The sequence below is a fragment of the Chlorocebus sabaeus genome, chromosome X (assembly GCF_047675955.1).
Source record: "Chlorocebus sabaeus isolate Y175 chromosome X, mChlSab1.0.hap1, whole genome shotgun sequence".
NCBI lineage: Eukaryota > Metazoa > Chordata > Mammalia > Primates > Cercopithecidae > Chlorocebus > Chlorocebus sabaeus.
Genome location: NC_132933.1, coordinates 36,607,493 through 36,634,863, shown reverse-complemented (window position 1 = coordinate 36,634,863; position 27,371 = coordinate 36,607,493). Strand labels below are relative to the sequence as shown.

The 27,371-nt window shown below is 36.5% G+C and overlaps 1 pseudogene; it reads left to right on the top strand.

Moving 5' to 3' along the window:
- The first annotated feature begins 2,717 nt into the window (after positions 1 to 2,717).
- On the top strand, positions 2,718 to 10,907 carry LOC119620975 (protein SET-like; annotated as a pseudogene).
- The last annotated feature ends 16,464 nt before the right edge of the window (positions 10,908 to 27,371 follow it).

The following is a 27,371-nucleotide window of genomic DNA, read 5'->3' as shown; positions in this document are numbered from 1 at the left end:
TGCTTAATAAATACTATTTCATGGTAATAATGATGGTAATGACAAGTTAATGCTTCTCAAAGTGTCAACCAACCAGTCAATTTAGTGAAAGTCAAACTGGTCATTTGATATAAAACAATCTACTTACTTGTTGGATGAATTCTTGAAATTGCAGCTGGTTGTTTTTATGCTTGTATAGACATAACATTAAAGTTCCTTTCATATTGAGAAGGGTTAAGAGAATGGTGCAATATAGATATTCATTAGTAGTCAATTTTATCACATCAATCAGAAGCTTTGAAAAAGTTGAGTGAAATTACTGTTGAGATAAACAAAATATAATCATATAATGGCATGTAATCTCAGGAATCTCCTTTAGGTACCCCTCCCCAGTTATTAATTTATGTCACTATATTCTTGTCAGAGAAGTCCCTTGGCTTAACTTCATTAATCATGGACTGATGCAACTAGAATCACATGTCCCAAGTGGGCAGCTTCCATGTGTCATTTTTTGGCCTGTATAACATTCATAACCATATCTATGTTAGTAAAATAAACCCATTGAAGACACTAAGCAATGTCTATTGCCAGCAAAGAAACATTGAGGATCATCAGAATTATGTTGATAATTGCTTTAACATGTCCCTTTACTCACAAATTAATATTAAACAATTTTAAAAACAAAGTTGGAGGAGTTACTACCTTATTTTTTATCAATTCTAAAGATAGAGTAATCATGAAAATGCATATTTGTAAAAAATATAGACATACAGATCAATGGAATAGAACAGATTCTAGATATAACCTTATATATATTTGGTCAATTGATTTTTGAGAAATTTGCCAACATAAGTAATGTGGAAAAAATATTTTTTAACAAATATGTTGGAACAATTTGATAGACATACATATGCAAAAAAAAATTGAACCTCAACCATGTCTCACACTCTATATAAAAATTAGTAGAAAATGTGTCACAGACCTAAATATAAGAATGAAAATTATAAACATTTTAGTGCAAAATAGGAGATAACCTTAGCAACCTTGGATTTGACAAAAATTTCTTAAATACCAAAAAGAACAAATTAATGAAGAAAGTAATCAATAAATCACAGTTCATCAATATTAAAGCTTTTCTTTTTAAAACGCACTGCTACAAATATGAAAAGGTGAGCCATGGGCTTGAAGAAAATACTTGCAAAGCAAATATGTGAAAAAGAACTTCTATGTAGAATACCTAAATTACCTTTACAGTTTAATTGTTAGAACAGAAACAATGGAATTAAAGTAGGCAAAATATTTGAGTAGTTAACCAAAGACACTCAGGTAATAAATAAGCACATTATGCATTATGACAAGTTGATGGGTGCAGCACACCAACATGGCACAAGTATACATATGTAACAAACCTGCACGTTATGCACATGTACCCTAGAACTTAAAGTATAATGATAACCTTAAAAAAATAACAAAATAACTAAAAGATTTTTTTAAAAATTTAAAAAATAAATAAATAAATAAATAAGCACATTAAGTGCTGTTTACTATCATTAGCCATTAAGAAAATGTCAACTAAAACTACAACAAAAACTACAACAGGCTGGGTGCGGTGACTCATGCCTGTAATCCCAGCACTTTGGGAGGCTGAGGCGGGCAGATCACCTGAGGTCAGGAGTTCAAAACCACCCTGGCCTACATGGTGAAACCCTGTCTCTACTAAAAATACAAAAATTAGCTGTACATGGTAGTGCACACCTGTAATCCCATATCATCTGAGGTCAGGGGTTCAAGACCAGCCTGGCCAACATGGTGAAACCCCGTGTCTACTAAAAATACAAAAATTAGCTGGGCATGGTGGCAGATGCCTGTAATCCCAGCTACTCGGGAGGCTGATGCAGGACAATCACTTGAACCTGAGAGGCGGAGGTTACAGAGAGCCAAGATTGCACTGCACTCCAGCCTGGGTGGCAGAGTGAAACTCTTGTCAACAACAACAAAAAATAAAACAAAACACTATAACATACATACTAGAAAGGTTAAACCAGAAAAACTGAAAATACCAAGGATTAAAGAGGATGTAGAAATAAGATACACTGCTGGTGGAAATGCAAAATTATACAACATCGTTCAAAACAGCAATTTCTTATAACATTAAATACATACCTGTCATACATATCAGCCATTCCACTCCTAATCCGTACCCAACAGAAATGAAAGTATATGCACATACAAAGATTTGTACATGAATGTTCATAGCAGCTTTATTTGTAATAATCACAAACTGAAAATAACCCAAATGTCTCTCAATAGGTAAAGGATGAAAAATATTTGGTATGTTCATATATTGGGATACTAAGTAATAAAAATACACTATTAATACACACAAAAACCTAGGTAAATCTTAATTATGCTGAACAAAAGATGCTAGAAAAATGAGTATACACTGTAGGATATATATATGTATATGCTACAGGATACATATACATATATGTGAATATGCATGTGCATGTACATGTATACATGTATACATATATGTATATGTATCCTACAAGATATACATATATATCCTACAGTGTATACTCATTTTTCTGGCTTTTTTAACCCAGCATAATTTTTTCACTCAGTATCTTATTTCTACATCCTTTTTAATACATATACACATATACAGATATGTATCTTACAGGATATACATACTTATATATACGTATATAACTTTATAAAATTCAAACTAATCTATAATGACAAGAAACAGATCAGTGATTACTTGGGAAATGGTGGTTGGATTGGCTAGGGAAGGAAAATTACAGATTGACACGGGGAAACTTTTGGAGGTAAAGGATATGTTTATTATGTTGATTTTGGTGATGGCTCACATATGTAAAACCAAATTTTATGCTTTAAAGATTTGACTATATATTTATTCACACACATACAACACACACACATATTTACACATATGTATATACATATATATGTCATATATATGTCATCTGGGTACATGTGGCCATTGAAATCATAAGAAGGGTTATAAAATTAGACAATGGGGTCTAGAAACAAACCTCGATTAAGTATAACATGTAACAGCTAGGCAGAAGAAGATGAGCTTTCGAAGAAATAGAGAAGAAATAGGCAGATAGAGAAATAAAATCACAGATAAATATTGTATTGTAGAACCTAATGGAAAAGTGTGTTGTAAGAAGAATGGCAATCATTAAAAAGTCAGGAAACAACAGGTGCTGGAGAGGATGTGGAGAAACACGAACACTTTTACACTGTTGGTGGGACTGTAAACTAGTTCAACCATTGTGGAAAACAGTATGGCGATTCCTCAAGGATCTAGAACTAGAATTACCATTTGACCCAGCCATCCCATTACTGGGTATATACCCAAAGGATTAAAAGTCATGCTTCTATAAAGACACATGCACACGTATGTTTATTGCAGCACTATTCACAATAGCAAAGACTTGGAATCAATCCAAATGTCCATCAGTGACAGACTGGATTAAGAAAATGTGGCACATATACACCATGGAATACTATGCAGCCATAAAAAAGGATGAGTTCGTGTCCTTTGTAGGGACACGGATGCAGCTGGAAACCATCATTCTCAGCAAACTATCCCAAGAACAGAAAACCAAACACCGCATGTTCTCACTCATAGGTGGGAACTGAACAATGAGATCACTTGGACTCGGGAAGGGGAACATCACACACCGGGGCCTATTATGGGGAAGGGGGAGGGGGGAGGGATTGCATTGGGAGTTATACCTGATGTAAATGACGAGTTGATGGGTGCTGATGAGTTGATGGGTGCAGCACAGCAACATGGCACATGTATACATATGTAACAAACCTGCATGTTATGCACATGTACCCTAGAACTTAAAGTACAGTAAAAAAAAAAAAAAAAAAGAAGAATTATTGAGTAGTTTGTCAGCAGTAAATATTGCTGCAAAGAGGTCCAATAAAATGGGAACTGTAAAATTAAATTTATTTAATGACACAGGTGACCTTAGCCTGATATTTTTATAGAGGGATAGGGCAGAAAATGAAATTTGAGTGGGTGAATGGGAGATAAATAGATGGAGATAGTAAATAAAAGCAGCTTTTTAAAAGATTTTTGCCTTATAGGTACAGAATAGTGAGATATAGAAGGATGTTGCCAGAAAGAAAGGGATAGTTATGGAAGGCTGTTTTTTATTTAATTGAGGAATAATATTCAAATATTTATATGAGTGTTGTGCTGGAGCTGCACATGAGAGTCAATTATTAAATTTTCAGAAATTTTGCAAGCCATCATTAAAAACAGCCATTATTAAAAAGTAACTTTATAAATTCAGAATTAAGTAAATTATATTAAAATCAAGGTAACAAATACTCAAATCTCATTGCTTCTTAATTATTTAACTATTTTATACTACTATCTATACTCAAGGTTATTTATGTCAATTGTATCTGTATAGTGGGAATATTATATAATAGTTTGAAACTGCCCATCTCTTCTCCACTTTATGTTCAGTGACATAATGTTGTTAGGTTGAAATTGGCAATGGTGGAAGTGTTTACACAACTTTTGTTTTGTAATAAGGACGTGGTTTTTAGAAGTTTTGTTGTTATTGTGGATTGTCTAGGAAGACATACAGAAAAATCTTAATAATTCTGATTAAACTTAAAAATTGTGCCATGGCTGTTATATTGTGAATAGCACAAAAAATCAGAAATATACTTTCCTAGTATCCAAAAGCTAGTATGTGATTCACCAAAAGTCATTCACATCATTGATGAACACATTAATTTCTGACACAGTTTTTATTATTTTTGTTTTTATCTTACTCATTTAGGAAAACAAAAATATCAACATTCATGTCAGAACTATACTCATTTGTCAATTACAACCACAGGTTAGTCACAAATACATGAGTTTGCCAAAAACCATTAAAACATTCTGTATCATTAGTTATATGGAATTTATGATAGACTAGAATATTTAATTATTACTTATAAATTGTGTGCTATAAAACCTTTATGTTAGTAATATAAACAATAAATTACGTACATGTATTCATACATGCATTTTTACAGACAGCCAATTGTTAAAAATTTTCTACCACATTTGTAACTCAGTAAAGCCATGATAAAACTGATCAGCTAAAACAAAAATTTGTCTATATTTTTTGAATAACTATTTTCTGAAAATGTGAAACAGACCTTGAAACAAAGATAACAGAATATGGCACTAGGACAAGAGTCAGAATATAGATATAACATATATTTATGAGAAGTATTGATATGGTTTGACTGTGTGCCCACCCAAATCTCAACTTGAATTGTCTCTCTCAGTATTCCCACCTGTTATGGGTGGGACTCAGGGTGAGATAACTGAATTATGGGGGCCAGTCTTTCCTGTGCTATTCTCATGATAGTGAATAAGTCTCACGATATCTGATGGGTTTATTGGGGGTTCCCACTTTTGCTTTTTCCTCATTCTCTCTTGGTGCCACCAAGTAAGAAGTGTCTTTTGCCCTCCACCATGATTCTGAGGCCTCCCAGCCATGCGGAATTGTAAGTCCAACTAAACCTCTTTTTGTTCCCAGTTTCGGGTATGTCTTTATCAGCGGTGTGAAAACAAATTAATATAGATATCAAATATAGTAAGCAATGTAGCTGTCAGCTGTGGTCAGGTTCAAAAACCACTGAATTTACAAAGTTGGATCAATAAAATAGATTCATATCAGAATATAATTAAAACTCAAGTATTTCAATTTTTTGTCATTCAATAAAGGCCCTATAATAAATATAATAAATGACGTATATCAGACACTGTGCTAAATTTTATGAATATGTTAATTTTTCTAAATATTTTAAAATTCCTTATGCAGTAGGTATTATTACTACCACCATTATACAAGATGAGGAAAGCGAGGCTTGGACATGTTTATTAGCTTGCACAAGTTTACAGATCTATTAGTAGAAGGGAAAGCATTTGAACAAACTGACTCTAGAGGTAAAATTGCTGATGCAAGTAACCACTATACACCTCTGCCTCCATCCAATCTCATCTTATGTGGTTAACTTTTTCTAAGCTATGTTGGGCTTTCCCAATAGAACAATAAATCTCTATAAAGAAAGGGATCCTCAACACTAACCATGCAGTTTAAGGGTATAATTTGAACATAATAACTCCTTGAAAGTTTAAATTAATTAATAGAAAGAAAAAAATTCACCTGCTGGATATCAGGGTGGGTCAGAACTCATATAAAATAACTTAGATTGGGCTGTAAATCCAAATTCAGAACAATTCCAAATGAGGAAAGCAACAGATATTCATTTTGAAGATTATTCAGATACGTTAATATTTAATTCTCAGAAATGTCTGTCCTTCCTTTATATAAACTCACTAAGTAGTTTATATAATTGTGAAAATTCTACACAAAAAATTCACACATTTACAAATAAATGTAAAAGTTTTAGAGGCTAATTTGGTAATCTCTATCAAAATTTATAAAGGATGTGTATTCTTTGAGTCAGAAAAAATTGTCATAAGAAATTTTCTAAGTATACAAAATTATGTGTATTTGTTTCTGTATATATGTATATATATGTATACTCACACATATATATTTAATTTTTAGCAGCATTGTTTTCGTGGAGAAAGGTCGATGACAATATAAATGTCCATTAGTATCAGAAGGGTTCAATTAATCATAGTTCACCTATACAATGCAATGCTATGCAGCTAGTCAAGTGGGTTATAACATTATCTATACATATACTGTCATCAAAAGTTGATATTATCAAGTCAGTAAAACAATTTATAACACAAAATACATATCATGATTCCAGTTAGGCAAATATGAGACATGGAGATTTAATTGGTTAGAAGGACAGATAGATATAGGTGCTTATATATACATTGGACTATCCTGAAAGTATATGCATATTCTAACGTGGAGACTTCTGGAAAAAGGGTGGACTGGGATGTGAGGTATACTTACTTTCACTTTGTTGCCTATCTGAAGGTTTTTTAATAAGAAAAATAAAAACATAGGCATTTAGTAATTTTTTTTGAAAAAATACTAGCCTCAGCATTCCATTTTTGCAAGTGCCAGCATCAACAGCTATGGAGTCAGTGATCAATTATTTTGGTGGGTTTGGTATACAAGGTCATGATCAAGCAACCCCTAAGTTCACTCTTTGTCTACAAAGTTAGATTAAGACATAAAGTCAGGTAGGTTAAACACATAGATAACAGGTCCCAGCATGTTCTTGACATTTCCAGATGCCACTGAAAAGCTCTATTTGAAAAGTTCTATAGAAATGTAGAAGATATAGCATATTATAAGACCATTACATCTTCCCATTTTCATAATGGAGTGGCAAATATTTGCCACAGGGGCATGTGGAAAGGTGGTAAAAATCATAAATAGCATCCTAAACTACAGAAATATATATTGTTATTCAAACTCTGCCAGCTTCCAACTTTACCATTGTTCGTGTGCAAAACTGAGAGTAAGTAACAATGTTTCTGACATATTTGACAATAATTCAATGTATATAAGCAAGCAGAAAAAGAGCATCCTGGGAGAAGAATTTTAAGCATATTGTAGCCTATCCCACTGAAATTCATGAAGTCATTTCTGAATGTGATTTCTCTTTTTCTAATTTAGAGTCTCACAGGAATGGTAAAAGTTAACCTCAATCTTAATACTGATTTCATTGACTTTTAATTAAATCAAGTTTGAAGAAAATGACTTGATTTCCTGTTCATATGCATCGCATCTGAGGAAATAGAAATATTTATACTCATGATTTAATATGGCCTAACTGATTGGTTCTTTTTTTTCTGGACATTTTTGGTGGTAAACATAGGTGGGAAGCTAATACAAGAGGAGGAAAGTGTGGGTATCCAGGGCAAGTAATATCAAAGATTGAAATGAGAATGATTTTAAAGGACGCATAGTGATAAAAGTTATACTTTAAGTGTGGAAAAAACAGGAAAAGACTTCTAATTTATAGCATTTTAAAAAACTGATCCTTAACTAATTATTTGTATTTGCCAAAATGGATGTATAGGTACCTGTTGCTTTTCTCCACTCAGTTATTGATAAGCAGTCTCTAAAACGGCCTCAAAGATCTCTGCCTTCTGCAATTAACACCCTTACATAATCCCTTCTCCTAGAGTGTGGAGTGGACCTAGTGACTTGCTTCTGATAAATAGAACATAGTCAAAGTGATCAAAAGTGATAGAAAGTTACTTCCCTAGATTAGGTAACAAAACACTCAGGCTTTCATTTTGCTTGGCTCTCTCACCTTGTTTCATTCTCTCTCATGCTTTCTTTCTTGGAGCCATTTCTGTTGGGCAGCCTACTGCCATCTTGGGAGTAGCTCTGTGGAGTGGTTCAAGTGGCAAGAAACTGATATCTCTGGTCAACGGCCATGCAAATTAGCTTGAAAGTGACTCTTTTAAAGCCTGTCGACTGGGCGCGGTGGCTCACACCTGTACTTTGGGAGGCCGAGGCAGGTGCATCACAAGGTCAGGAGATGGAGACCATCCTGGCTAACAGGGTGAAAACCCGTCTCTATTAAAAATACCAAAAATTATCCCAGCATGGTGGCCGGTGCCTGTAGTCCCAGCTACTTGGGAGGCTGAGGCAGAATGGCGTGAACCTGGAAGGCAGAACTTGCAGTGAGCCGAGATCTGGCCACTGCACTCCAGCCTGGGCGACACAGCTCACGCCTGTAATCCCAGCACTTTGGGAGGCCCAGGCAGGTGGATCACAAGGTCAGGAGATCAAGACCATCCTGGCAAACATGATGAAACCCCGTCTCTACTAAAAATACAAAACAACAACAACAAAAAATTAGCCAGGCGTGGTGGTGGGCACCTGTAGTCCCAGCTACTCCGGAGGCTGAGGCAGGAGAATGGTGTGAACCTGGGAGGCAGAGCTTGCAGTGAGCCGAGATCCCGCCACTGCACTCCAGCCTGGGCGACAGAGCGAGACTCCGTCTCCAAAAAAGCAACAACAACAAAAAAAGCCTGTCAAACTCCACCTCAGTGAACTTGAAAGCAAATCCTCCTACATTGCAGCCATGTTAGAGACTCTCACCCAGTTAAACCAGGATCAAATCCATGACCAACAGAAACTGAAATGTTTGTCATTTTAAACCACTAAGTTTTAGGGCAACTTGTTATGCAGCAATAAAAAAAATAGAGCAGCAAATTTTTTCCCTGAAAGATTATGTTTAGTTTGAAGTTTTACGAGTCATCCCATTTTACATGTATGAGAAGAATGAGCTCCCTCTAATGTACAACATGGTATCTACGGTTTATAATAGTGAATTGTATTCTTGAAATTTGCTAAGAGAGTAAGTAGGGACGTTTAACTCAGCTGAAGCTGTGCCCACAACCGCCCCTTGCCCCAGGTGCTCTGTCCCAGGGAGATGGGGGTTTTATCTATAAGTCCTTGACTGGGGCTGCTGCCTTTGTTTCAGAGATGCCCTGCCCACATAGGAGGAATCTAGAGAGGCGGTCTGGCTGCAGCAGCCTTGTTGAGGTGTGGTGTGCTCCGCCCAGTTTGAACTTCCTGGCAGCTTTGTTTCCACCATGAGGGTAAAACTACCTACTCAAGCCTCAGCAATGGCGGACGCCCCTCTCTCCACCAAGCTCCAGCGTCTCAGGTCGACCTCAGACTGCTGTGCTGGCAGGTAGAATTTCAAGCCAGTGGATCTTAGCTTGCTGGGCTCTGTGGGGGTGTGACCCGCCGAGCCAGACCACTTGGCTCCCTGGCTTCAGCCCCCTTTCCAGGGGAGTGAATGGTTCTGTCTCACTGGCTTTCCAGGTGCCACTGGGGTATGGAAAAAAAGAAAACTCCTGCAGCTAGCTAGCTCAGTGTCTGCCCAAATGATCGCCCAGTTTTGTGCTTGAAACCCAGGATCCAGGTGGTGTAGGCACCTGAGGAATCTCCTGGTCTGCGAGTTGCAAAGACCGTGGGAAAAGCACAGAATCGGGGCCGGAGTGCACAGTTGCTCATGGCACAGCCCCTCATGACTTCCCTTGCCTAGGGGAGGGAAATTCCCCAACCCCTTGTGCTTCCAGGGTCAAGTGACACCCCACCCAGCTCCGGCTCACCCTCCTTGGGCTTCACCCACTGTCCAGTCCCAATGAGATGAACCGGATACTTCAGTTGCAAGTGCAGAAATCACCTGCCTTCCACATCAATGTCGCTGGGAGCTGCAGACCAGAGGGGTTCCTATTCGGCTATCTTGTCAGCAGAAGAGGTCAGAATTGATCGCCAAAATCCCAAAGTTTTGGGTAACAACATTTGTCTGCTGTCCACAGGTGTCTGTACTCCTTGGGGAGGAGAACAGAGAGGCTCTGCATTATTTGACCAGTGACAGAATTTGGAGATATTAAATCAGGTTATAGAATAGATTTTTATTTTGATGAAAATCCTTACTTTGACAATAAAGTTCTCTCCAAAGAATTTCATCTGAATGAGAGTGGTGATCCATCTTCAAAGTCCACCAAAATCAAATGGAAATCTGGAAAGGATCCGACAAAATGTTCAAGTCAAACGCAGAATAAAGCCAGTAGGAAGAGGCAGCATGAGGAACCAGAGAACTTCTTTACCTTGTTTGCTGACCATTCTGATGCAGGTACTGATGAATTAGTAGAAGTCATCAAAGATGATGTTTGGCCAAACCCATTACAGTACTACTTGTTTGCCAATATGGATGATGAAAAAGGAGAAGGAGAAGAAGATGATGATGATGATAAAGAGGAGGAAGGATTAGAAGATATTGATGAAGAAGGGGATGAGGATGAAGGTGAACAAGATGAAGATGATGAAGGGGAGGAAGGAGAGGAGGATGAAGGAGAAGATGACTAATAGAAAACTGATGGCTCAAAACCTTCCCTTATAAAAATTTTCTCCAGTCCCCAGGAGCAAGTTGTAGGCTTTATTATTTTTTCCTCTTGTGCTCAGTTGCTCTGCTCTTGAGGTCTCTTTTCTCTATACCATGGTGATTAACTTATTTGGGGGGAAATACTTTGAGCAGAATACAATGGGAATAGAGTCTCTACCCCTTTTTGTTCAAAATTCATTTTTATCCCTTCCTGTCTGAACAAAAACTGTATGGAATCACCACCACTGAGCTCTGTGGGAAAAAAGAAAAATCTGCTCCCTTCACTCTGCTGGAAGGTGGAAGGTGCTAGGCCCCTGTGTAGTAGTGCATAGAATTCTAGCTTTTTTCCTCTTTTCTCTATATATTGGGCTCAGAGAGTACACTGTGTCTCTAAGTGAATATGGACAGTTAGCATCTAGCAACATGTACCTGGCTACTTTCTCTTGTTTAAAAAAAGAAAACTAAAAAATGGGGTTATAGAAGGTCAGCAAAGGGCAAGTTTGAGATGTTTGGTTGGGTTAAGTGGGCATTTTAACAACATGGCTTCTCCTCTGGCATGTTTAATTGTGATATTTGACAGACATCTTTGCAGTTTAAGATGACACTTTTAAAATAAATTATTTTCTAATGATGACTTAAGCCCTGCCACTCAATGGAAGAAGCAGCAGAACCTGTAGAATCTTATTTGGAATTGACATTCTCCATTGTAATTTTATTCTTGTTTATTTTAAAATTTTATTTCTGTTTCCCTTGAAAGGAAAGATGATGTTCAGTTTTAAAATATTAAAAGTGTACAAGTCGCTTTGTTACAATAAAACTAAATGTATACACACATACACAGACACACAATAGAGTAAGTAGGTCTAAAATGTTCTCACCACCAAAGAAAGGTAAACATAAGAGGTGATGATTATGTTAATTAGTTTGATCGTAGTGATCATTTCACAATGAATACATATGAAACATTGTTGTACACCTTAAATATACATAATTTTTGTTTGCCAGTTATACCTCAATAATTCTGGGAAAATATTTTTAAATAATCAGAAGTGATTATTTTATCAAAATAAAATCTAATTTAATAAAATATAATCACTTCCAATTGTTAGTTTTGTTAAATTAAATTTTCTTACAACAAAAATTCCTAAAGTATAGCAACTTTAGGATACATTCAGTATTGAAGTGTGGTAATTAGGTCATAAATGGAAATGTGAAAACAATTATATAAACTTTACTGAGTTTTTATTACCTGCCAGGCACTGTTCAAATTGCTTGTTTTTTACATATGTTACCATATTTCTTCCTTACAAAAGAACTAATTAACTAGATGTTTCTCACTGCCATTTTACCTATGAAGAAACTGATGCACGAAGAAGGATAGGGGTTAAGCCACTGGTCCAGTCATACAGCAAGAAGATTCAAACTCAGGCACTCAAAATCCACAGCCAGTGATTTTGATCACAGTACTATGCTACCTCTCTTGAATACACATTCAATCTGGAGACTGCATTTTTTGTATGTGGTGTTATGCTCTATGGGATCACAAAACAGAGAAATTGTAGATGCTAGATGTTCATGTTAAAAAGCATAAACATTAAGTTGTGGTGAACCAGAGATTCCCTGGGAGACAGTATAATTTGAGTGGTTACAAATGAGAACTCTGGAGAAGAAGTGCCTACATTCACACTCCAACTCAACCAATAGTTATTTGTAGAATTTAAGGGGAGTTACTTAACCACTCAGATTCATTTCATCAAATGAAAATGGTGACCATATTAATTCCTACTGTATAATGTTGTTATAAGCATTAAATTAGATAATATATGGAAAGACTTGGAATTACACATGGGATACAGTAAGTAATTAATATATGTTAATTATTATTGTGATATTTATTACCTGACAGAAAACAGAACCAATTATAACAGAGAGATTTCAGCTCTATTCTTTCTAGAGGGAAAAAGCTATTCAAATAAGTGAGAAAAATAAGGTTAAAGAGAAATACAATTTTTAAAAAAAGTTCCACGTATTGATAATCTAAAATATGTCAAATGTTCTCTTAGGTGTTTTGCATACATAATTTTCCTTAACACTCTCATAGCAGACAGGGTAAATAGTACACCTACTTTACAAATAAGGAAACTTTAATTGAGGAGCTTATCCAAGGTTTAAAATCTGCCAAGTAACACAAGTTAGCACAGTTATCAGGTACTAATTGGCATTCAAATCAAGGAACATCTGATCCGCTTTCACCAAGAGAGACTTCTGAGTTTACAGACCAAAGGCAAAAAGGAGAACTACCCTAACTTGTGAAGTCATAGTCTGGAATTCAGTAGAATACAGGTGCTCCCTTTATTCTATCTGTATACATGTATCTGGTGTATGCCTCACACAAGCCTCTGCAAGCTACACACTGTTGCCACACAAGGTTGTACAGGATGTGCCCTGCACAAGCTGTGCAGCCAAAGGGAAAAGGAGAGCTAAAATCAAGCCTAGTATTCATTCACCAAACATTGAATCTAAGGGGATATATTTACCACAGAATAGGTGCTTTTTCCACATTTTATATAAAAGTGAAATTCAGGCTGACATGGTTTGGGTCTGTGTCCTCTCCCAAATCTCATGTCAAATTGTAATCCCCAATGTTGGAGGTAAGGACCTTGTGGGAGATGATTGGATCATGGGGGCACTTTCTCATGGTTGAACACCACTACCCTTGGTGCTGTGTTGCAATAGTAAGTGAGTTCTTGTGAGATCTGGTTGTTTAAAAGTGTGTGGCACCTCCCATCCTTCCCTCTTCCACCTACTTTGACAATGTGTACTGCGCCACTCACCCTTTGACTTTCATTATGAGTAAAAGCTCACTGAAGCCTTCTCAGAAGCAGATGCTGCCATGCTTCCTGTACAGTCTGTAGAACCCAGAGCCAATTAAATCTCTTTTCTTTATGAATTACCCAGTCTCAGGTATATCTTTATAGCAATGCAAGAATAAACTAATACAGAAAATTGGTACAGAGAAGTGGGGCATTGCTATAAAGATACCTGAAAATGTGAAAGCAGCTTTAGAATTGGCTAACTGGCAGAGGTTGGAAGAGTGTGGAGGACTCAGATGAAGACAGGAAGATGAGGGAATGTTTAGAACTTCCTAGAGACTTGTTAAATTGTTGTCACAAAAAATACTGACTGTAATATGGACAACGAAAACCAGACTGAGGTGGTCTCATTTGGAAATGAGGAACTTATTGAGAACTGGAGCAAAGGTCACTTTTGTTATGCAGTAGCAACGAGGTTAGTGACATTGTGCCCCTCCCCTAGTGATTTGTGGAACCCTGAGCTTTAGAGTGATGATTTAGGATATCTGGTGGAAGAAATTTCTAAGCAACAAGGTTCAAGATCTAGCCTTGCTTCTTCTAATGGTCTATGCTTATACCAATGAGCAGAAAAAAAAAAAAAAAGATGTATAAATGGAACATATATTAAAAGGAGAAGTAGAGTATAAAAGTTTGAAAAATTTGTAGCCCAGCCATTTGGTAGAAAAGAAAAGCCCATTTTCAGGGGAGGAATTCAAAAAGCCTGCATAAACTTGAATAAGTAAAGAAGAACCAATTGCTAATAGCTGAGATAATGAGGGAATGGCCTCAAAGGCATTTCAGAGGTGTTCCTTGCAGACCCTTCCATCACAGATAATGGTTTTTCTTTGTCCCCACCCAAATTTCATCTTGAATTGTAGTTCCCATAATCCCTATGTATTGTGGGAGGGACCAGGTAGAGATAATTGAATGATGAGGGTGGGTTCCCCTATCCTGTTCTCATGATAGTGAGTTAGTTCTCATGAGATCTAATGGTTTTTAAAAGAGACACCCCCTTCGCTGGGCACTCATTCTCTCTCCTGCCACCATGTGATGAAAAATGTGTTTGCTTCCCCTTCTGCCATAATTGTAAGTTTCCTGAGGCCTTCCTAGCCATGTAAAACTGTGAGTCAATTAAACCTCTTCTCTTTATAAATTACCCAGTGTCAGGTATGTTTCTGTAGCAGTGTGAAAACTGACTAGTACAGTAAATTGGTACAGGGAGTGAGACACTACTATAAAGATACCAAAAACCATGGAAGCAACATTGGAACTGGTTAAAAGGCAGAAATTAGAACAGTTTGGAGGGCTCAGAAGAAGGTATGAAAATGTGGGAAAGTTTGGAACTTCCTTGAGATGTGGAGGGCTCATACACAGGAAAATGTGGGAAAGTTCAGAACTTGCTAGAAACTTGTTGAATGGCTTTGACCAAAACGCTGATCGTTATATGGACAATGAAATCCAGATGGAAGTAATCTCAGATGGAAATGAGGAACTTCTTGGGAACTGGGGTAAAAGTCACTCTTGCTAGATGAAGAGACTGGCAACATTTTGCCTGTGCCCCAGTGATCTGTGAAATTTTAAACTTGAGACAGATAATTTAAGGTATCTAGTGGAAGAAATTTCTAAGTGGCAAAGCATTCAATAAAAAGCAGAGTATAAAATTTTAAAAATTTTGCAGCCTAATGATGCAATAGAAAAGAAAACCTCATTTTCTGGGAAGAAATTCAACCCTGCTGCAGGAATTTGCATAAGCAATAGGGAGCAGAATGTTAATCACCAAGGCAATGGGAAAAATGTCTTCAGGGCATGTCAGAGACCTTCATGGCAGCCTGTCCCATCACAGGTCCAGAAGCCTAAATTGGAAAAACTGTTTCCTGGGCTGAGATCAGGCCTGCCCCCGCCCTCCCCAGCCCCCGCCATGCTGTGTGTAGCCTTGGGACTTGGCATCCTGCATCACAGTCATTCCAATGGTGGCTAAAAGGGGCCAATGTACAGTTCGGGTCATTGCTTCAGAGGTTGTAAGCTCCAAGCCTTGGCAGCTCTACGTGGTTTTAGGCCCGTGGGTGTGCAAAAGTCAAGAATTGAAGTTTGGGAACCTCTGTCTAGATTTCAGAGGATTTATGGAAAGGCCTGAATGTCCAGGCAGTAGTTTGCTGAAGGAGTGAAGCCCTCATGAAGAACCTCTGCTAGGGTAGTGCTGAAGAGAAATATAGGGTTGGGGCCCCCAGGCAAAGTCTCCACTTGAGTACTGCATAGTGGAGCTGTGAGAAGAAAGCCACTGTCCTCCAGACCCCAAAATGTTGGATCCACTGACATCTTACACCATATGCCTGGAAAAGACACAGACACTCAATGCCAACCCATGCAGGCAGCCAGGAGGGGATGCTGTACCCTGCAAAGCTACAGAAGCAGGGCTGCAAAGCCTGTGGGAGCCCATCTCTTGCATCAGCATGACCTGGGTGTGAGAGATGGAGTGAAAGGAGATCATTTTGTAACTTTAGGGTTTAATGACTGACCTATTGGATTTAGAACTTGCATGGGGCCTGTATCCCCTTTGTTTTGGTCAATTTCTCCCATTTGGAGTGGGTGCATTTACCCAGTGCCTGTTTCCCCATTGTATCTAGGAAGTAACTATCTTGCTTTTTATTTTACAGGTTCATAGGCAGATGGGACATGCCTTGTCTCAGATGAGACTGCAGACTTGGGCTTTTGTGTTGATGCTGGAATGAGTAAAGACCTTGGGGGACTGTTGAAAGGCCATGATTGTGCTTTGAATTGTGAAAACATGAGATTTGGGAGTGGTCAGGGGCAGAGTAATATGGTTTGTCTATGTCCCCACCCAAATCTCATCTTGAATTGTAGTTCCCATAATTCCTATATGTAGTGGGCATGACCAGAAGGGGAAAATTGAATCCTGGGGGCAGTATCCCCCATTCTGTTCTTGTGATCATTAGTTCTCGTGAGATCTGATGGTTTTATAAGGGGCTTCCCACTTCACTGGGGAATCATTCTCTCTCCTGTTTCTGTGTGAAGAAGGATCTGTTTGCTGCTTCTTCTACCATGATTCTTTCCTGAGGCTTCCCCAGCCATGTGAAACTGTGAGTCAATTTTACCTTTTTTCTTTAAAAATTACCCAGTCTCATGTGTTTCCTTATAGGAGTGTGATAATGGACTAACACACAGGCCTAGGGGCCTAGAGGGGCAGAAAAATTTTGTGGGCCAGGCCCAAAGCCCCACCACCTTCTGCAGCCTCAGGATACTGTTCCCTGCATCCCAACCACTCAACCCCAGCCATAGCTAAAAAGAACCCATGTACCACTTGGACTGCTGCTTCAGAGGGTGCAAGCTGTAAGCCTTGGTGGCTTCCACTCAGTGTTAAGCCTTTGGGTTTGCAGAGTGCACAAGTTGAGACTTCAGAACCTCCACCTACATTTCAGAGGACACATGGAAAAGGCTGGATGTCCAGGTAGAAGCCTGCTGCAGGGGTAGAGCCCTCACAGGGAGCCTCTACTATGGCAGTGTAGAGGGGAAATGTGGGATGGAGCCCCAACACAGAGTCCCCACTGGGACATTGCCTACTGGAACTGTGAGACGAGGACCACTATCCTCCAGACCCCAAATGGTAAAGTAACCAACAGCTTGCACCATGTACCTGAAAAAGCTGCAGACAGTGCCAACTCTTGAGAGCAGCTGGCACAGGGGTAGAGCTGCCAAAGGTGTTGGGAGGCCAACCTGTGCATCAGAGTGCCCTGGATATAAGACATGGAGTCAAGGAGATTATTTTGGAGCTATAAATTTTAATGATTGACTTGCTGGGTTTTGGAGTTGCATGTGGTCTGTACCACTTCTTTTGGCTAATTTCTCCATTTTGGAATGCATGTATTTACCCAATGCCTGTATTCATATTATATCTTGGAAGTAACTAACTTGTTTTTGATTTTACAGACTCATAGGTAGAAGGAACCAGCATTGTCTCAGATGAGACTTTGGACTTTGTACATTTGAGATGCTGGAATTAGTTGACTTTGGGATATTGTTGGGAAGGCATGATTGTATTTTGCAATGTGAGGAAAACATGAGATTTGGGAGGAGACAGGTGTGGAATAATATGGTTTGGGTTTCTGTGCTCACTGAAATCTCATGTTGAAGTATAATACCCAACATTGGAGGAGGGGTTTGGTGGGTGGTGATTAAATCATGGGAGCTTTGTTTTTTTGTTTTTTTGTTTTTTCAGATAAATGGTTTAGCAACATTCTCCTAGTCCTGTTCGTGTGATATAGTTCTATGAGATCTGGTTGTTTAAAAGAGTGTGGCACCTCATCCCACCATGTGACCCTTCAGACAGATAACTCAAAAAGCAGTGCTGAGGAAACTCAAGGAAATTCAAGAGAACACAGAGACAGCAGAATACTATTAGATAAATTTTAAAAAGAAATTGAAATAATGAGAAAGAATCAAGCTGAAATTCTGAAAAATACAACTGGCATACCACAGAATTTAGTAGAGCATTTTAATAGCAGAATTGATCAAGCAGAAGAAATAATTAGCAAGCTTGAAGACAGGGTACTTGAAAATACACAGCCAAAGTAGACAAAAGAAACAAGAATAAAAATCAAGGAAGCACACCTACAGGATCTAGAAAATGGCCTGAAAAGGTCAAATCTGAGAGCGATTGGCTTTAAAGAGGAGGTAGAGAAAGAGACAGAGGCAAACATTTATTCACAAGGAATAATAACAGAGAAATTCCCAAATCTAGAGAAAGATATCAATATTCAGTACAAGAAGGTTGTAGAACACCAAAGAAATTTAATCCCAAGAAGACTACTTTAAGGCAATTAATAATCAAAGTCTAAAAGAACAAGTATAAAGAAAGAATTCTACAACAGCAGAAGAAAAGAAACAAATAACATACAATGAAGCTCCAATATGTCTAGCAGAACACTTTTCAGTGGACGCTTTATAGGCTGGATGAAAGTGGCATGACATGTTTAAAGTGCTGAAGGAAAAAATAAACCAAACTTTTGTATTCCAGAATACTATATCTGGTGAAAATATCCTTCAAGCATGAAGGAAAAATGAAGACCTTCCCATACAAACAAGAGCTAAGAGATTTCATCAAAACCAGATATGACCTACTGTAAATGCTAAATGGAGTTCTTCAATCTGAAAGGAAGGGATATAAATGAGCACTAAAGAATCATTGAAATGTACAAAACTCACTGGTAATAGGAAAACACAGAAAAACACAGAATATTATAAAACTATAATTTTGGAGCATAAATCACTCTTACCTTAAGTAAAAAGACTAATAATAAAGCAATCAAGAATAACTTGGAATTAACCCAAATGTCCATCAGTGACAGACTGGATTAAGAAAATGTGGCACATATATATCATGGAATACTATGCAGCCATAAAAAAGGATGAGTTCGTGTAGCTGGAAACCTTAGCAAACTTTCGCAAGAACAGAAAACCAAACACTACATATTCTCACTCATAGGTGGGAATTGAACAATGAGATCACTTGAACACGGGAAGGGGAACATCACACACCGGGGCCTATTATGGGGAGGGAGGAGGGGGAGGGATGGCATTGAGAGTTATAACTGATGTAAGTGATGAGTTGATGGGTGCTGACGAGTTGATGGGTGCAGCACACCAACATGGCACATGTATACATATGTAACAAACCTGCACATTGTGCACATGTACCGTAGAACTTATAATGATAAACAAAGAATAACTATACAAACTTTTTAAGGCATAAATAGTCCAATAAGATATAGAGAAAAAACAAAAAGTTGAAAAGTGGGAAACTAAGTTAAAATGTAGAGTTTTTATCAGTTTTCTTTTTACATGTTTGTTTGTTCATTTATAAGATCAGGGATGTTTCCAATTTAAAATAATGGATTGTAAAATAGTATCTGCAAGCATCATGGTAAACTCAAATCAAAAAAACATACCATGGATACACGAAAAATAAAAAGCAAAAAATTAAATCACAACACCTGAGAAAATGACCTCCACTAATAGGAAGACAGCAGGGAAGGAAAGAAAAAGAAGAAAGAGAAGATCACAAATAACTAGAAAGCAATAAAAAAAATAAAAAAATATCAAGAATAAGTTCTTACTTGTCAGCCATAACATTGAATGTAAATCAGCTAAACTATCCAACAAAAAAGACATAGAGTGACAGAAGGGATTTTTTTAAAAACACCCAATGATCTACCACATAGATCTTGCCTACAAGAAGCATAAATCACCTATAAAGATACAAATAGACTCAAAGGGATGGAGAAATACATTCAAAACCAATGGAAATCAGAGAAGAGCAGGAGTAGATAATCCAGTATCAGACAAAATATTAGTTTGGTAGAAAAGTAATTGCTGTTTTTCCCGTTGAGAGTAATGGCAAAAACAGCAATTACTTTTGCACCAACCTACAGTTTTCAAAACAAAAACTGTAAGAAAAGACAATTTAGCTCATTAATAATATATAAAAGTATATAACAAGTTTAAATATATATGCAACCTAGACTGGAGCATCCAGATTATATAAGGAAATATTATTATACCCCAATACAATAATAGTTGCAGACTTCAATATCTCACTTTTACCATTGGACATATCTCCTAGACAGAAAATCAATTAAGAGACACCATAGTTAACCTGCACTACAGAACAAATGGATCTAATAGATATTTACAGAACGTTTCATCTAATGGCTACATAATATATATTTTTTTTCCTCAGCAAAAGGATTATTCTCAAAGATAGGCCATATGTTAGATCACAAAACAAGTCTTAAAACACTCAAAAAATTGAAATAATATCAAGCATCTTCTCTGACCACAGTGGAATATAAATAGAAATGAATAAAAAGTAGAATTTTGGAAACTACAAAAACACATGGAAATTGAATAATATGCTTCTGAAAGACTACTAGGTCAAGGAAGAAGTTAAGTAGGAAATTGCAAAATTTCTTGAAGCAAATGATAATGGAAACACAGTATATCAAAATGTATGAGACACAGCGAAATAAGTACTAAAAAGAAAATGTATAGTTATAAACGTTAACATAAAAAGAAGAAAAATTTCATATAAATAACCTAAGGATGCCTCTTAAAAACCTAGAAGAGCAAGAGAAAACTAAGACCAACATTAGTAGAAGAAAAGCAATAATAAAGATCAGAACTGACATAAATACATTTGAAATAAAGAAAATACAAGAAATGAATGAAACAAAAAGTTGGCCTTTTGTAAGATAAACCAAATTGGCAAAACTTTAGCAAGACAAAGGAAAAAGAGAAAAGACACAAATAAAAACAGAGATGAGCTGGTTGTTCAGTTTCCACGTAGTTGTGCGGATTTTAGTGAATTTCTTAATCCCGAGTTCTAGTTGGACTGCACTGTGGTCTGAGAGACTGCTTCTTATGATTTCCATTCTTTTGCATTTGCTGAGGAGTCTTTTACTTCCAATTATGTGGTCAATTTTAGAATAAGTGTGATGTGGTGCTGAGAATATTCTGTTGATTTGGGGTAGATAGTTCTGTAGATGTCTATTAGGTGCATTTGGTCCAGAGTTGAGTTCAAGTCCTGGATATCCTTGTTAATTTTCTGTCTCACTGATCTGTCTAATATTGGCAGTGTGTTGCTAAAGTCCCCACTATTACTGTGTGGGAGTCTAAGTCTCTTCGTGGGCTCTAAGAACTTGCTTTATGAATCTGGGTTCTCCTGTATTCGGTGCATATATCTTTAGGATAGTTAGCTTTTCTTGTTGCAATGTTCAAAAATCACAAGCATTCCTATACACCAAAAATAGACAAACAGGGAGCCAAATCATGAATGAACTCCCATTCACAATTGCTATAAAGAGAATAAAATACCTAGGAATAGAACTTACAAGAGATGCAAAGGACCTCTTCAAGGAGAACTACAAACCACTGCTCAAGGGAATAAGAGAGGACACAAACAAATGGTAAAACATTCCATGTTCTTGGATAGGAAAAATCAATATCGCCAAAATGGCCATACTGTCCAAAGTAATTTACAGATTCAATGCTATCCCGATCAAGCTACCATTGACTTTCATCACAGAATTGGAAAAAACTACTTTAAATTTCACATAGAATCAAAAAATAGCCTGCATAACCAATACAATCCTAAGCAAATGGAACATAGCTGCAGTCAACATGCTACCTGACTTCAAACTATACTACAAGGCTACAGTGACCAAAACAGTATGGTACTGGTACCAAAACAGATATATAGACCAATGGAGCAAAACAGAGGCCTCAGAAATAATGCCATAGATCTACAACCATCTGATCTTTGATAAACCTGACAAAAATGAGCAATGGGGAAAGGATTTCCCATTTAATAAATGGCGTTGGAAAACCTGGCTAGCCATATGCAGAAAGCTGAGACTGGATCCCTTCCTTACATCTTATACAACAATTAACTTGAGATGGATTAAAGACTTAAATGTAAGACCTAAAACCATAAAAACCCTAGAAGAAAACCTAGGCAATACCATTCAGGACATAGGCATGGGCAGAGACTTCAAGACTAAAACACCAAAAGCAATGACAACAAAAGCCAAAATAGGCTAATGAGATCTGATTAAACTAAAGAGCTTCTGCACAGCAAAAGAAACGATCATCAGAGTCAACTGTCAACCTACAGAATGGGAGAAAACTTTTACAATCTATCCATCTGAGAAAGGGCTAATATCCAGAATCTACAAAGAACTTAAACAAATTTACAAGAAATAAAACAAACAACCTCATCAAAAAGTGGATGAAGGATATGAACAGACACTTCCCAAAGGAAGTCATTCATGCAGTCAACAAACACATGAAAAAAAAGCTCATTTTCACTTGTCATTAGAGAAGTGCAAATCAAAACTACAATGAGATACCATCTCACGCCAGTTAGAATGGTGATCATTTTTAAATTAATAAAAGTTTTTTTTTTTTTTTAAGTCAGAAATAGATCCTGGAGAGGATGTGGAGAAATAAGAATGCTTTTACAGTGTTGGTGGGAGTGTAAATTAGTTCAATCATTGTGGAAGACAGTACGGCGATTTCTCAAGGATCTAGAAGTAGAAATACCATTTGACCCAGCAATCCCATTACTGGATATATACCTAAAGGATTATAGATCATTCTACTATAAGGACACATGCACATATATGTTTATGGCAGCATTGTTCACAATAGCAAATACTTGGAACCAACTCAAATACCCATCAATGATAGACTGGATTAAGAAAATGTGGCACATATACGTCATGGAATAATATGCAGTCATAAAAAACGATGAGTTCATGTCCTTTGCAGGGACATGGATGAAGCTGGAAACTATCATTCTCAGCAAACTATCACAAGGACAGAAAACCAAACACCGCACGTACTCACTCATAAGTGGGAGTTGAACAATGAGAACACATGAACACAGGGAGAGGAATATCACACACCAGGGTCTGCTGGGGAGTGGGGGGCTAGAGGTGGGATAGTATTAGGAGAAATACCTAATGTAGATGCCGTGTTGATGCGTGCGGCAAACCACCATGGCACATGTATACTTATGTAACGAACCTGCACGTTCTGCACATGTACCCCAGAACTTAAAGTATAATATAAAAAAATTAATAAAAAATAAAAAAAACAGATGGCAACACAATGCCATGATAAAATCTACACATATGAATATTAACCTTGAATGTAGGCAGGCTAAAATAAGTAAGTAAATATAAAAACAGATGAAAAAGGAGACATTACAACTGCTACCACAGAAATTCACAAGATTATTATTGGCTACTAAGAGAAACTATGTGTCAATATATTAGAAAATCTAGAGGAATTGGTAAATTTCTAGACACATACAACCTACCAAGGTTGAACCTGGAAGAAATATAATACCTGAGATCAACAACAAGTAACAAGATCAAAGCTGTAATGAAATAGGCCTTCAAAGAAAAGCCCAGAATCTGTTGGCTTTACTGCTGGATTCTGCCAATCATTTAAGAGACTAATTCTAATTCTACTTATACCATTCCAAAATATAGATGAGGAGGGAATACTTTCATATTCATTCTTTGAGGCCAGTATTATCCTCATAAAAAAGTCAGACAAAGACATCAAAAAAAGAAAACTACAGGCCAACATCCCTGATGAATATTGATGCAAAAATCTTCAACAACATACTAGCAAACTGAATTCAACAAACATTAAAATGATTTTTCGTCATGACCAAGTAGGATTTACCCTTGGTATGCCGAAATGGTTCAACATATGTAAATCAATCAATGTGATACATCATTTCAACAGAATGAATAACTAAATCTATATGATCATTTTAATTGATGCTGAAAAAGCCTTTGATAAAATGCATCATCCCTTCATTATAAAAACCCTCAAAAAGCTGAGTATAGAAGGAACATACTTCCACACAATAAAAGCTATATATGACAGAACCACAGCCAGTATCATACTGAATGACGAAAATCTCATAGCCTTTCCTCTAAAATTTGGAACATGACAAAGATATCCACTCTCACCACTGTTATTGAACACAGTGTTGGAAGTCCTAGGTATAGCAATCAGACAAGTGAAAGAAATAAAGGGAATCTAAATTGGAATTTTTCTTTTAGAAGTCCTTGTTTGTAGAAGGTCTGATCTTATATATGAGAAAACCTAAAGACTCCACCAAAACTATAAAAACTGAGAAACGAATTCAGTAAAGTTGCAAGATACAAAACCCACATACAAAACATTTCTATGTGCCTACACTGAACAATCTGAGAAAGAAATTAAAAAGTAATCCCATTTACAAGAGCTACACGCAAATTTAAATACTAGGAATTAACTAAAGAAGTAAAAATTTTCTACAATAAAAAATATAAAACACTGATGCAAGAAGTAGAAAAAAGATTAAAAGATTGAAAGATTTTCCATGTTCATGGATTGGAGGAATCAATATTGTTAAAATATTTATACTACCCAAAGCAATTCACAGATTCAATGCAACTTCTATCAAAATTCTAACTACATTCTTCACAGAAATAGAAAAAAAAAAAAAAACGATCCTGAAATTTACATGGAATCATAAAAGACCCCAAATAGTCAATGGCATTCTGAGTAAAAAGAACAAAACTGGAGGAATCACATTAACTGACTTCAAATTATTCTGCAGAGTTATAGTAACCAAAACAACATGCTACTGGCATAAAAACTAATACATATACCAGTGTCATGGAATACAAAACCCAGAAACAATCCATACATCTGCAGTGAATTCATTTTTTACAAAGGTGCCAAGACCATACATTGAGGGAAGGACAGTTTCTCCAATAAATAGTGCTGGGGAACATGGATATCAACATGCAGAAGAAAGTAACAAGACCACTCTCTCTTGATATATACAAAAATAAAATCAAAATGGATTAAAGACTTAAATCTAAGACCTCAAACTATAAAACTACTACAATAAAATATTGAGAAAACTCTCCAGGACATTGGAGTGGACAAGCATTTCTTGATTAATACACCACAAACATGGGCAACCAAAGCAATCATGGACAAATTGGATCACATCAAGTTAAACAGTTTCTGCACAGCAAAAGAAACAATCAACAAAATGTAATGACAACACACAGAATAAACTAAAATATTTACAAAGTACCTATCTGTCAACGGAATTATAAACATAATACATGAGGAGCTCAAATACCTCTATAGGAAAAAGTATAACAAATTGATTGAAAAAAAAAAGAGCAAAATATCTGAATAGACATTTCTCAAAAAAAGACATACAAATGACAAGCAGGCATACAAAAAGCTCCTTGGCATCATTGATCATCAGAGAAATGCAAATCAAAATACAATGAGATATCTTCTCACCCCAGCAAAATGGCTTATATCCAAAAGCAAGGCAATAAGAAGTGCTTGTGAGGATGTGGAGAAAAGAGAACACTCATACACTGTTGGTGAGAATGTAAATTAGTACAACTACTATGGAGAACAGTTTGGAGCTTCCTCACAAAACTAAAAATAGAGCTACCATATGATCCAGCAATCCCACAGGAGTGGATATACCCACCAGAAAGGAAATGAGTATATCAAAGAGACATATGTACTCCCACGTTTGTTTCAGCACTGTTTACCATAGCCACAATTTGGAAGTAACCTAATTGTCCATCAACAGATAAATGGATAAAAAAATGGGGTACATACACACAATAGAGTACCATTCAGCCATAAAAAAGAATGAGATCCCGTCATTTACAACAACATGAATTTTAAAAAAAGGAGCGAGATCCTGTCATTTACAACAATATGAATGAAACTAGGGGTCATTATGTTAAGTGAAATAAGCCAGGCACAGAAAGACAAACATTGCATGTTCTCACTTATTGTGGGAGCTTAAAATTAAAACAAAATCTTGGAAATAACAGAAACATGTTTGCTAGATTCTATGGACGGTTGCAGAGGGGTTATTGGAGGGGAAGTTGGCTTCGTTAATGGGTACAAAAAATAGAAAGAATGAATAAAACCCAATATTTGACACCACAACGGAGTGACTGTAGTCAATAATAATTTAATTGTACATTTTTAAATAACTAACATATATTTATTATATGTTACATAGTATAGTATAATTGAATTGTTTATAACACAAATGATAAACATTTGAGGGAATAAATACCCCATTTACTATTATATGATTATTATACATTGCATGCCAATATCAAAGTATCTCATGTATACCACAAATATATACACATACTATGCAGCACAAAATTAAAATTTTTAAAATTTTAAAAAATACAGCATTGAATTTTGTCACATCAGTGGAGTCTTCCTATTGCAACATATTTCCCTATAGCACACAATTCTGTTTGATTACCCTTTACCCACAGTAGGACTTCCTTAGAAATTAGAGTCATTCTTCTCATACTCTGCCACTGACTTATCAATCATGTTTGTGTAATATTCTAAATCATTTGTTGTCATTTCAATAATGCTCACAGTATCTTCACCAAGACTAGGTTACATCTCAAGAAATTACTTTGTTCATCCATAGAAAGCAATTTCCCATTTATTCAAGTTTTATCATGAGATTGAAGCAATCCAGTCACATCTTCAGCCTCTACTTCTAATTCTACTTCTCTTGCTATTTCCACCACATTTACAGTTAATTCCTCCGCTGAAATCTTGAACCCCTCTCAGTGTAATTCATGAATGTTGGAGTCAGCTTCTTTCAAAATTGTGTTAATGTTGATATCTTGGCCTCTTCCCATTAATCACAAATGTTCTTAATGGCATCTAGGATGGTGAATCCTTTACAGATGCTTTTCAATTTACTTTACTCAGATGCATCAGAAAAATGACTACCTATGGAAGTAATAGCCTTATGAAATGTATTTCTTAAATAATAATACATGAAAGTCAAAATTACTCCTTGATCTATAGGCTACAGATTGAATGTTGTGTTTTGCAGGCATGAAAACAAGATTAATCTCCTTATACATCTCTATTATAAATCTTGAGAGACAAGGTGCATTGTCAATATGCAGTAATATTTTGAAAGGAGTCTTTTTTCCCAAGCAGTAGGTCTCAACAGTAGAT